Source organism: Curcuma longa, chromosome 9 (genome assembly GCF_044706935.1).
Source record: "Curcuma longa cultivar G26 ecotype Majalengka, Jawa Barat chromosome 9, ITB_CL_G26_1.1, whole genome shotgun sequence".
Taxonomy (NCBI): domain Eukaryota; kingdom Viridiplantae; phylum Streptophyta; class Magnoliopsida; order Zingiberales; family Zingiberaceae; genus Curcuma; species Curcuma longa.
This window is the reverse complement of record NC_133869.1, coordinates 3,254,598-3,267,359: the sequence shown is the minus strand read 5'-3', so window position 1 is coordinate 3,267,359 and position 12,762 is coordinate 3,254,598. Positions and strand designations below refer to the sequence as shown.

Genomic DNA, 12,762 nt, shown 5'->3' with positions numbered 1-12,762 from the left:
GAATTAACCAGCATCACAGCCTTCTTCTCATTCTTGACAAATGACTCAATAGTCTTGAGCATATTGATCATCTCTGGTATCGTGGACTCGATTCGGTTCATTCGATAGTTCATCACAAAGTGTGAATAACTTTCGGGTAAACTATGCAGAATTAAGTCAATACTTAACTCGTGGTCCATCGCAAAACCAAGTGATCCTAGCCTTTCAATGTACCCGTACATCTTCAAGACATGTTGTACTACAGATGTACCTTCCTACATTCGTGAGCGAAAGAGGAGCTTAGAGACCTCAAACCGTTCGGATCTCGCCTGCTCATTAAACAACTCACGAAGATGAAAAATAATAGTATAAGCATCCATATGCTCATATTGTTTTTGCAGGTCGGGTGACATAGAGGCTAGCATGATGCAGCTAGCTAATTCAGAATCAGCTAGATGTTTTTGATAGGCCAACTTTTGGTCATCAGTTGCATCATCTGCCAAGGATACGGGAAGAAGATCGTCGAGGACATAGGCAAGTTTTTCAATTTTGAAAATGATTCTCAAATTTCTATACCAGTCCAGGAAGTTAGGGCTAGTCAACTTATTGGTATCCAAAATCATACGCAAATTCAAAGATGACATTCTTAAACGATTAACCTAAGAAAGAAAATAAATCGAGCATATATGAGAGATGAGTTTTGAAATATATTTGTAAATAATTTACATATATAAATAATTCCCATTTATTTTATGAGTACGAGAGCCCTTACTCTGATTCGGGAGATAATTAATTTTCTCCAATGGGTTGATATCCACCATAGATAAGAATAACCTTAGAAAGAGTCCAACAAGCCATTCTTAGCAACGGTGGTAGGCATCGTATGCCAATTATGTATCGTGTATACATAACTATCGCATTATGTTATCAACTAATTGAATATCGGCATAAACATCGGATTGTTCACACATTAACACGTATGCATATATATATAGCACCCAACTTCACCTCTATACACTGACTTTGGAGAGAGTCCAACAAGTCAATGCTTATTAATCATGAGATCGTGTCTCTATGGTTTGAACATATTTGATTTTAGGTTTGGGCTTGGAAGTCCAACTTCACCACATTAACACGTATGCATATATATATAGCACCCAACTTCACCTCTGACACTAACTTTGGAGAGAGTCCAACAAGTCAATGCTTCAAGTTAAAGCCAACCCGTTAATCATGAGATCGTGTCTCTATGGTTTGAACATATTTGATTTCAGGTTTGGGCTTGGAGAGAGTCCAACAACCCAAGCTAGAAACCATGTTCTGGTTCATAGCATATTAACGGAAGGTGTTAGCTTTAATGTTTAAATAAGGAATTTTCAGTCTCATCCTCTTTTCATACAAAATCTACATGACATGGTATTTATGGCATGGCATAATTTATTGGTGCAATCTTGCCCCAAGTATCAGTTAGTTTTAATGTTTGGCTAAATTAATTTAAGTTAGGCAATGTTGGTGATCTAATATATGTGATTTGAGTAAACAGGAAAGTCCAGGGTTGAAGTCTTGGGAAATGGTGAAGTCCCCGGAGGTACGACCTCTTGGCAAATAATGAAGTCCTGGAGGTGCGACCTCTTGGTAGAAGGAAGACTTAGCATGACGAAGCTGATGTAAACATCTCAACTAAGTGCAAGGATGAAGAGTCGTGGGCTAGAAAGCATCCAAGGAGGGCACGAAGCTTGTGGAAGATGTTTGAATGTGTGAGTCAAGGCTGAGGGATGAAGAAGGAAGCTGAAAGGTGAGTTTTCAACTTCATTAGTCGACTGTGATGGTATCAATCGACTGGTGTCTTGATCCAAAACACACAGAAGCTTTGGTCGAATGAAATATTGAGATCAGTCGACTAACCAATCGACTAAAGTAAGTATTAGTCGATTGGTATTCAAACGTTGGGCTGACAGCTGGAGAAATAACTCAATCTACGGTAGTCGTTGAAGCCCACTAGTCGATTAGTCCTTGGAACAGTCGACTGGCATCACAAAAATATAAAAAGATAGACTGAAGATTGGAGATGCGATAGTTCTCATTTTTCTCATCATTGTAAGATCTTCAAGTTCTGTAAAACTTTCATACTCTTCCTCCAATTTTCTCTATACATCTGTAAGAGGAAGAGATCAAGTGCAAAGGTTTCTCCACCTTCAAAATTGCTTTGAGAATGAGAAAAGTTCATAGTGGAAAGTTCTAGTGGTGTGCGTGGATCCTTGGATTAGTCACCTCGAGGAGGTGGATACTAAGTAAATCGAAGGGGTTAACATTGCTTGATCTTTATTTTGCTTTTATCTTGTGCTTCCGCTAACAAATTTGTAGGCAAGAGCAAAAGTTAATGTAGCTAAACATGATAATTTTATATGGCATGGCATATTTATGGCAACTAATTATGACTTTCCAATTATAGTTTATTGTAAATCTTAAAAAATATGTTTAAGGATCTGATTTCATAAATCGCGGTCCTTTTGTTAAATTAGGAAATAATTCCAAATTTAATCACATATTTTATTTTAGAAAATAAAAGATTTTATATTAAGAAACTCTAATTATTTTAGGAAAATAAAAATTTCCTAAAATGAAATTTCCTTAACAAATTAAGAAATTTCTATAATTAGAAAAATTCTTAATTAAATCATATATTTCCTAATATACAAATTATAATACGAAAAATAATTTTTCTGAGTTCGCTTGCATAACCTGGCTCTGATACCACTGTTGGGATCGGACCCGGTGCGTTGCGCGTGTTTATGCGTTTCAAAACGTACACAGCGGAAAAAAAATAAATAATAATCTAAATTATTATTGCAACACTCGCAACCACGCATGCAAGATACAACAGAGTTTGTGCAATAGCTGGAAATTAAAATTTTAGAATAACAAATTATTCTAGGTATACCTGACGTATGACGCTCAGCGAAAATGGCATGAACTGTGCAGCTTCCTCTAAGTCTGTCTCTATCGGTGATCCATGCCAAGTTTTGTCTGGACGGCTTCTTAAGCACGAGTCGTGTTGCTGGTCGCGGTACTAGCCGTCAATTAGCAACGGTCGATACAGAAGAATACCCTAATATCGAAAACGTGCAACAACACACGTTGCTTTCATTTCTAGGGTATTTCTAACGATCGCCGGTAATCTGATTTTCGGTGATCTTCAAAGGCAACAAAGCACAACCTTTTCGACAGATGGAGACTATGGAAAACTTTGGACTCTGGCAGCTCCAGCAACAGGAAGTGGCGGCAGCAAGCTCAGCATAAGGGACCGCTGCAACAAATCCTTGGAAGCAACAGCAATAGCAACACACAAGCACCAACAGCAAGCAATAAGCAAACACAAGAGGAAGCTCCAGCTGAGGTGGTTCCCGATCGCCGGAAATAAAGAACCAGCAAGCTCTTATTTTTGGACAGAAACAAAGGCAAAGAGGGAACGGTGGAAGAGGAGGTAGCAAGAGGGTTTTTCATCACCTTCAAACCATAGACAGCCACCCTTCTTAAAGAACCAAAACTGAAACCCCAAGCAATGGTCAAATATCTTACCTTTCTTGCTTGCCGGTGGAACATGGAAGGAGATCTAATCTCCTTCCTTTTCTTGCATGAGCGGCAGCAATCAAAGGGGTTGTTCCCTTCTTCATGTGCGCAATGACTTGAGGAGAAGATCTATTGCCTTATTTGTGAGATTTGGCTACCACCGAGATTTCTTTCCTCATCTTGTAGCCGGCGTCAGGGTGGAGGCATCACACGTGCGATTGAGGAAAGGAGAAGGGGATGAACTGGGTATGCTTGAACCAATGAATAAGGTTTAGGTTTTCCCTTTGAATGCGGGTTTATTTGGTTCAACTTGAACCCAGTTCAAGTTTGGTTCGATTTGGTTCATAACCAAATTTGTTTAATTAAACAACCAAACGAACTCTGATTTGACCCAAATAAGTTTCGTTTGTTTCGTCTTCTCAAGACGAAGCCCATCATGCCTTCCATTTTGCCAAAATGCCTTCTAACATGAACCAAACCAAGTTGGTTCAATCTTTTGTTCAAAATCAGTTTGTCTGGTTCGACAACCAGATCATTTTCGATTTTGTTTAATCCATCTTCATAAGATGAAATCCATCATTTGCCTTTGTTTGGTCTAACCGGATTTCTTTTGTTTTGAGAATCCAATCGTTTTAAGTCTTTCCAAAACTTATAATGCGTGTGATCCAATAGATTTCCGGTTATGTTGGTCGTCCATCCCTTAATTTCGGATCGATCATGAGTGGCACCTAGTAGTACATCATGATCCCCAATTGATTGAAAAATCAATAACTCATTTCAAAATAATTTCTAAACCCTTCAGCAGCTTTAATGAAACGTGTCTCGTTCCTTTCACTATCTTATACCTGCTTGGTTCAGGACATGGTCTGTGTGTGTCAGTCCCCGCTAGGCTGACTACGTCACACCTAGCCTAAGCTTGCTTCCTTATTCTGTGGATTCAAGTTACTCGTACACGTGTCCAAGAATACCACATTCTTGATACGTGTTACTTTGGTCAAAGACTTTCAGTAACAATCCAAACAAGCGGTCGTAGGGTACGTCTTGTTTCAAAATTTTTAAAACATCTTCTTCAGTGACTTGAATACCGCAAGTCTAAGGAAACTCACACTTAAGCTGCACTGAGGCTGAACTTCATTGACATACAAAAAGAACCACATAAAGTCTCACGGCAGGTCACTCTAATGAACTAGCTACCTTTAACTTCCACGACCATTCCGCAAGTCTAAGTTTAACTGCACTGAAAACTTCATTGACATACAAAAAGAACCACATAAAGTCTCACGGCAGGTCACTCTAATGAACTAGCTACCTTTAACTAGCATTCACGCTACTGTCTTGGTAAACCAAGGAGTATAAATGTGCTAGTCTCAACAGAATCGATGACGCCCGTGTTTATTAATTCATCGACTAGGGATAGTTTCAATACTTTCATAATTTCGCATGTAGAGAAACTCACAGTTTGTGATCTAATCACAAATTCTCTCATGCTATGAAATGTATTGTGGACATTCAGTGAACAGGTTTAAGATCTAATCAAACATATAAAATATGCACTTGAATAATGAATTTCTACTTATTTAATAAACAATACAATCATAAGGCGATTGTCTTAGGACACCTCCCAAATATAACAAAAACACATCCTAACATTAACATAAATAAAACATTCATACATACAACATCATCCTCCAAACATACAATAAATGATCAAGACATCCAATATCATCCTCCAAACATCCATCGATAATAACAAAACATCCATCAATAATAAAGTCTCAAAAGCACAAGAAGCAAAAAGTATCATCGTCCACGATATCAGCCTCGGACAATACTTTCTGCTTCACTGTCTTCTCCATCCATGCTTTTTTTCCTACATCAGCAAATAAAAAAATTTATTTTATATAAATTAATTATAATATGTAAAAACTTACCTCACAGCCATCTTTGGTTTCACCAACCCTATTCAAAATAAAATAACAATATTAATCAATAAGAAAATAGAAGATTTGCAAATAGAAAAAATTAAAGCAATACTAATTGTGAGAAAAATCAAATTGATACACAACTAGGCTTATGAAGAATCATCATCATCACCATCATCACCGGAACAGGAGGAAGCTGACTCAGAACGGAGCCTAACTGTAGATGACGCATAATAAAATCCTATTATCTACGTATTTCTCTCATTTCTTCATCTCTTTGCAAAATTATGCCCTTAAAATTAGAGACTTCTTCAGTTAGGCTTTCTATCTGTGCCCTCATTGCTGGTGGGGTGGAAGAAGATGTGCCAGCAACTCGATGAGTTCTGCTTAGAGAATTCATTCCCAATATCCTCCCTCCCCCTAGATCCTCCACTCGCTTCCAACCAGATACTCAGATCATTCCCAATGGAAGGCTTAGATCCATCAGCGTTATAACTAGCACTTGAACTTCTCTGTGTTGGCTTAAGCTCATCAAAATTTTCCTATATTAAAATATAAATACATTTAATAAGTTAGAGAATGTACATAACTATTAGTGTCACGCTCCGAGAGACGGCTGACCGAAAAATTTTGGCAGCATCTCCCCTGTAACAATTCAACTTTCCCTGAATACATAGTAAGACAGAGTCCCACATGGCCATAACATACATACACGAGGGCCCACATGACCATAACTACATATAGTAGAACTGTAGCGTCCGTCAAGGGCCCACGTAAGGGCGGGTGTTACATCCACTACTACAACGAAAAACCGATCACGATTATACAAAAACTCAATGTATACCAAAATCTACAACAATGCAACGGAAACATAATGATAACATCCAAGATGAAATCCACATAACAGATACAACTCAAAATCCAAATCTATACAACGTAAAACCACAAAATCAAAACCTTCTTCCTGCTGTGAGATGGGAGCAGTATACCGGTAGCACTCTAAGCTTCAAGAAACATCCTTATCTACTATCTGAGGAGACAAAAAATCCCAAGGTTTGGGTGGTGAGTATAAAAATACTCAGTGGGTACTAGATAGAAGTGAACATAAAGAGGTAAGCATAGATATCAAAGGTATACAGTCTCAATATGAACAAGGTCAACTACGTACAACTAACAAAGATCATATAATGATGTATGACATGTCAACAAATGCAACAATCATATATCAACCAAGTGCAACAATCACAATCATATAACAGCAAGTGCATCAACTATAAATACAGTAAACAACAACAAATGCATGCATGGTCACTGTCTGCACTCGCCACCCCCAGACACCCACATAATGAACTGAGGTACACGACAGGACAACTGCACACCCTCCAACAACAAACCACTACACGTGAATGGGGAGCGGGGAAATGTCACTGTCTGCCATCAACATCCCCAAACACCCACGCTGTGCAGTGAACTGGGATGCATGGCAAGAATCACCTGCTCCAACAACAGACCACTACACGCGAGGGGGAGGGGCAGTCTTCAGGAGAGTTATCTAGCTAGTCCTGGTAGCACCCACGCTGTGCAGTGCTATAATGCTCTCACCCACATTGTGCAGTGAGAGTTAACAACACTATGATGCACAGTTCAACAGATAACTACTATAACATCGAGATATGCGCAACATTAATCATGATAAGCTAACACAGATAAACAACAAATAAGAAGACTGTATTGATGATGAACAGATTATATCAAGGTCAACGGTAAATGTCAAGCAACGAATTAAGCCATAAATGTAATAAGAATAGCAATAGGATAATTATGAAAGACCTGTGGTGACCAAGCACAGGAGTATCCACTTAGTGCGATGCACATCAAAATCAGAACCTCTCTATATAACAGGATTCACAAATCAAGGTCCTGCAGATTACAACATACAATACCCACTAAGTACAACAATATATTAAATTCTACAACAGGTCAAACCCTAGTAGAGTCTAAGGTTTCATAATTCAAAAACCTAATCTAATAGGTCAATCATATCAACAGATAAATCTAACTCCTCAATCGAACAAAACCTAAACTAATCATGGTAACATCAAATTCTAACTGAATTTCATAATTCGACACACAAGGACTTCACATCTCAACCAAATTTAACCTAACTCAATAATCAACTCATCATTTCTAATTAATCAAATTAAACTGATTAATCAATTAACTAAATATTAAATCAATTAATACTTTAATCGACTCATTAATTATCTAATTAAGCATGCTTAACTATAAGTAAACTTTAATCTAAAGCTACCGATACAACCTAAATCAATACTTATCTCAACTAATCTTATTCCAATTTAATTAACCGGTTCAAGCTCTAAAAGGCCTCATTCCAATGGAGATATCTTTCATCCTTTTAAACCTATGATCTTTTCCATGTGTTTTAGATGTGGGACTATATTTGCACCATTGCAACCCAACAATCCTCCCCTCAAACAAAGGACCACAGGCCACCCTCAAACGGAAAACCTCCGTTTGATGTCCGAATCATCGACCCACCAGGACTTTTTGCCCCTCGGTCCACCCGACCTACTAGGACTTCCTGCCCCTCTGTCCACTCGACCTACTAGGACTTCCTGCCTAGCAGCAACTAGGACTTCCTGCCCCTCGGTCCACTGGACCTACTAGGACTTCCTACCCCTCGGTTTACCCGACCTACTAGGACTTTCTGCCTAGTGTCTGGTCCTCTTGATTCAAACACGAGAGTATCCACTTCCTTTATTTTAAGGTTTAACCCACATGGTTAGATCTGGATCATGGCTCTTCCGGCGGTTAGTCCGGTGAAGAGCGGCCTCGCTCTGATACCATTTGTTAGAATAGATGGATTCAAAATATCTCCACAATGGTATGATATTGTCCACTTGGGGCCTAAGCCCTTATAGTTTTATTCTTGGGCTTTACCCAAAAGGCCTCATTCCAATGGAGATATCTTTCATCCTTTTAAATTCATGATCTTTTCCATGTGTTTTAGATGTGGAACTATGTTTGCACCCTTGCAACCCAATAGGCGGCGGACTGCTCTGTCACCAGGGCGGCTAGGGTTTCGGCTGCCCTTCTCTTATCGCCCTCATCGGCGTGAGAAAAACAGCTGAAGACCCGACAGCAGACAGGGTAAGTGTGCGTGCAAGGAAGAATCGCGTGGAACAGAGGGAGCCGGGTCATGTGGAATAGAGAAAATAGAATTGTAATTTTCAAAGGAAATCATGGATTCCCTTAATGGGTTTAGGGTTTTAAATCCAATCCATAACCTGTTAATTAAGCTTAATGGGTTGATTTAATCAAGCTTTTAATTGGTTAATTCTAACCCTAAAATTTCTAAGATATTAAAATTAGAATCCAATTAAATTAACTATTAAAATTCAAAACTTCATAGCTCTAGCTCTCTCCCCGCTCCAAGTCTTATCTTTTTTTTTGAAAAGTACGGGTAAATGTCTCAATAAAAAGTGGCTCCTTCCCCATCTCCTTAGCCTAAAAATGCATTGTTAGAAATAATGTAATAATTTAAATTTAATTAATAACGTAGTGTTTATAAAAAATTTGCCAATCTGTGTGTATATTCCTCAATATTGATGTAGCCTCCCACATATGTAGCAGATGAGTCACTAGAATTAAATGTTTGATTTGTCTTATTCTGGTGACTTCTTTGTTTACTTTCCTCAGTTTTCCAAAAATTAAGGATCCTCGTCCAATTTTCATCGGTGATGCACGGTGGTTTTTTTCGTTGATCTTGGCATGATTTAGAACATGTCGAATATGACCCCCATATTTTTTAAAAAAAATCACTTTATTTCTAATTCTTCTTATGGATCCCAATTAAATACTCGCTAAAATTAAAAAAACAATAAATGATTAGATATATACATTTTAATTTGATATATCAATTAAAGGAAATATATACCTTAAATTCATTTCGCCATAATTTTTTTGTGGGTGTTGGAGTGCTGGTGTAAGTCATAGAAGCCCCTCCCCAATGGTTATTCACGATTTTATTAATTTCATGAATAACTCGTATAGAATTTTAAAATCTATACAAAAATTTCAAAAAAACATTATTAAGTAAACTAAATAAAATAAAATTTAAATATTTAGAAAAATGATTAATACTTACGAATCACCGTGAGGGACTATAAACTCGCAACTATCCTGCATCTCGACAGTGGACTATCTGAGAGAAGGGACTAGAGACTGTAAAGGCAACGACTCTGGTGTTAAAGGTGCATGTGAAAGTCCTATAGCGCCAAGTGCTGAAGCAGACTGGCTAGGTGCATGCGAAGGTCCTACAGCGCCAAGTGCTGAAATAGACTGGCCAGGAGTACTCCGTTTATGACCACCTTTGCGAAACTGTCAACCAAAATTGTTATGAGATAAAATAATAAATATTGATTACATAAAAAGAATATAAAAAACTTACCATATATGCTACGATATAAGCAGGTGCAAAATAAACACGCAAATAATATCACATGTAATAACCTATAAGAAAAAATATAGTGCATTAACAGTTAATTATAAATATTTAACAATAAGACAATATATAAATAATTAAATAAGCAACAAGTTATGTAAATATGCAGAATAAAACTAAATTACTCATAAAAATTTCATTGTCATTTTTAAAAGATCTCCTCATTTTTTATATAATATCAAAGTCCTCATTTTCATTGGCATTTTCATCGTCGTCATAGTCATCGTCGTCGTCAGATTGATTATTATTAATTCACTTACATCCATATTTATTACAATTCTGCTGGGATCTCGTAATGTTGAAGTAATATATTCTTCAGTCTGAAATATGTTCCTAACTTCTTCTTGTTGATATGCAATGTCTTTCCAACATTTCTGAATCTTTTTCTGTGCTTTAATTTTACAAACAACCCACCAATTATTTTTATCAGGTCTCAAACTAGAATACGAAGCATAGAATACCTGAATAGCCTATTGTGCAAACACAAATGGTTCATATCTTTTATAAAATCTCTTATGATTTAATTCAACCAACTTATAATGTGGATGCACCTTCATTCCTCTAACAGGGTCAAACCAGCGACACATAAATAAAATAACTCGTATTTCTGATCCAGGATATTCTACCTCTATAATTTCATCCAACAAATCATAAAAATTATTACTTGCACCTCTATCATTATCTGATGACTAAACACATACCCCACTATTCATTGTACTCTTTCCTATTCCATATTCTTGAATATGAAAAATATATCCATTTATGAAATATGCTTGCCAAGTGCGTACCTGTTGGCGTTCTGGATCTCCGTTCTATATATATTCAGAGAGCGGGAATTATCATGGTTATCTTTCTGTGAGGCTTTCGAGAGGCAGTATTTTTCAACGACATTCTGTCTTGGCACGGCGCCAGGAGTTTCTTAACCTTAAGCAGGGCGATCGCTTAGTTACAGACTATAACACAGAATTTTCTTGACTCATTGAGTTTTGCCCACATTTGGTAGCCCAAGATGGTGAATCGGATGTTCCAGTTCACTCAGGGACTGGCTGCATACATTCGACTAAGGATGTCTGATTTTTCGGTTAGTACGTACAGAGAGGCATTGGATCAGGCTTTGCTTATTGAGATGACTCAGCAGCAGGTGACTCGTGAGAAAGATGCAGAAAAGTCAAAGAATCCGAGTTTACAGATTTCTGGTCAGAAGAGGCCAGCTCAGGGATCCGGGACATGGGATTCTTCTAGACGACAGAAGGGTAAACGACCCGTGGGATCTTCGAGTGGGTTTCAGCGGAAGGAGATTATAGAGAAGAAGTGTTATCATTGTGGATCTGGTAGTCACCAGGTTGCAGATTGTCCATCAGATCAGGTTGTTTGCTATTATTGTAAACAACCTGGTCATATGATCGGTGATTGCACTCGGAGAGCTCAGCTGGAGCTCACTGGATACTTCCACATCTGGAGGACGATCCACACAGCCGCGACAGTAGAGGGTACCAGTGAGATATAGAGCACCTCAACAGCAGAGATCTCTACCATCTTCAGGATAGATGTATCAGATACAGGGAAAAGAGTATATAGTATTACCAGCAGCTCCCCAGCTAGAGATCTGTTATGCGGTGATTCTGATGCAGCAGCAGCCACCCGTAGCACCGACTTCATACAGTGTGCCTTCTCACTATATTCAGTAGACGACATCTGTACCTCAGAGTCAGTTTCAGCCAGAGAGGAGGCAGATTACATCTCATTCAGCTACTCAGCCTGCTAGCGCAGAGGTTGGTCGTGTCTATGCTATCACACAAGAGGAGGCACAGCGGGCTGACGGATCGATCATTCGGGGTATGATTTCAGTTTATGTTATATTTGCTGATACCTTGATTGATATGGGTAGTTCACATTCATTCATGTCTAGATTATTTTTGAGAAAAATTGAGAGAATTTCTATGATTAGATTATGTAGTCTAGCAGTATCTTTACCTTCAGGTGAAGTGCTGACTACAAATCAGGAGATTAAGGGATGTCCGTTGGATTTCCACGGTCATACCCTTACGGTGGACCTTCAGGTGCTGGATTGATGGAGTTCGACATTATTCTGGGTATGGATTGGTTAGCCACCTATCATGCTACCGTGGACTGCCGAGCTAGAGTGGTTACCTTTCAACCTCCAGATCAAACCCGCTTGGGAATTCATTGGTACTTCGGAATGATGTTGTACCTATTATTTTTGCTATAGAAGCTCAAAGGATGTTAGACAATGGGTGCCGAGGGTATTTATTATTTCTGAAGCAAGCAGAGGAAGACAGGGTTTCTTGTCCTTCTGACGTTCGTATCATCCGTGATTATCAGGATGTTTTTCCGACGAGCTTCCTGACTTGCCACCTCAGAGGCAGGTCCAGTTTACTATTGAGGTAATCCCTGGCACGACACCAGTGTCTAAGACTCCATATCGCATGGCTTTGAAGGAGTTAGAGGAACTTAAGATCCAGCTACAGGAGTTATTGGACCGGGGTTTCATTCGTCCTAGTGTATCACCATGGGGAGCCCCAGTCTTATTTGTCAGAAAGAAGGATGGATTTATGAGATTATGCATTGATTATCGTCAGTTGAATGCGGTTACGATCAAGAACAAATATCCTTTGCCACATATTGATGATTTATTTGATCAGCTGAAGGACTCCTGCGTGTACTCTAAGATTGATTTATGATCTGGTTATCATCAGCTTAGAGTACGAGATGAGGATGTACAGAAGATGACATTTCGTACACGTT

At 38.4% G+C, this 12,762-nt stretch overlaps 1 pseudogene; it reads right to left on the bottom strand.

Moving 5' to 3' along the window:
• Positions 1–8,930: 8,930 nt before the first annotated feature.
• Positions 8,931–9,549, bottom strand: LOC141834606 (uncharacterized; annotated as a pseudogene).
• Between the last annotated feature and the right edge of the window lie 3,213 nt (positions 9,550–12,762).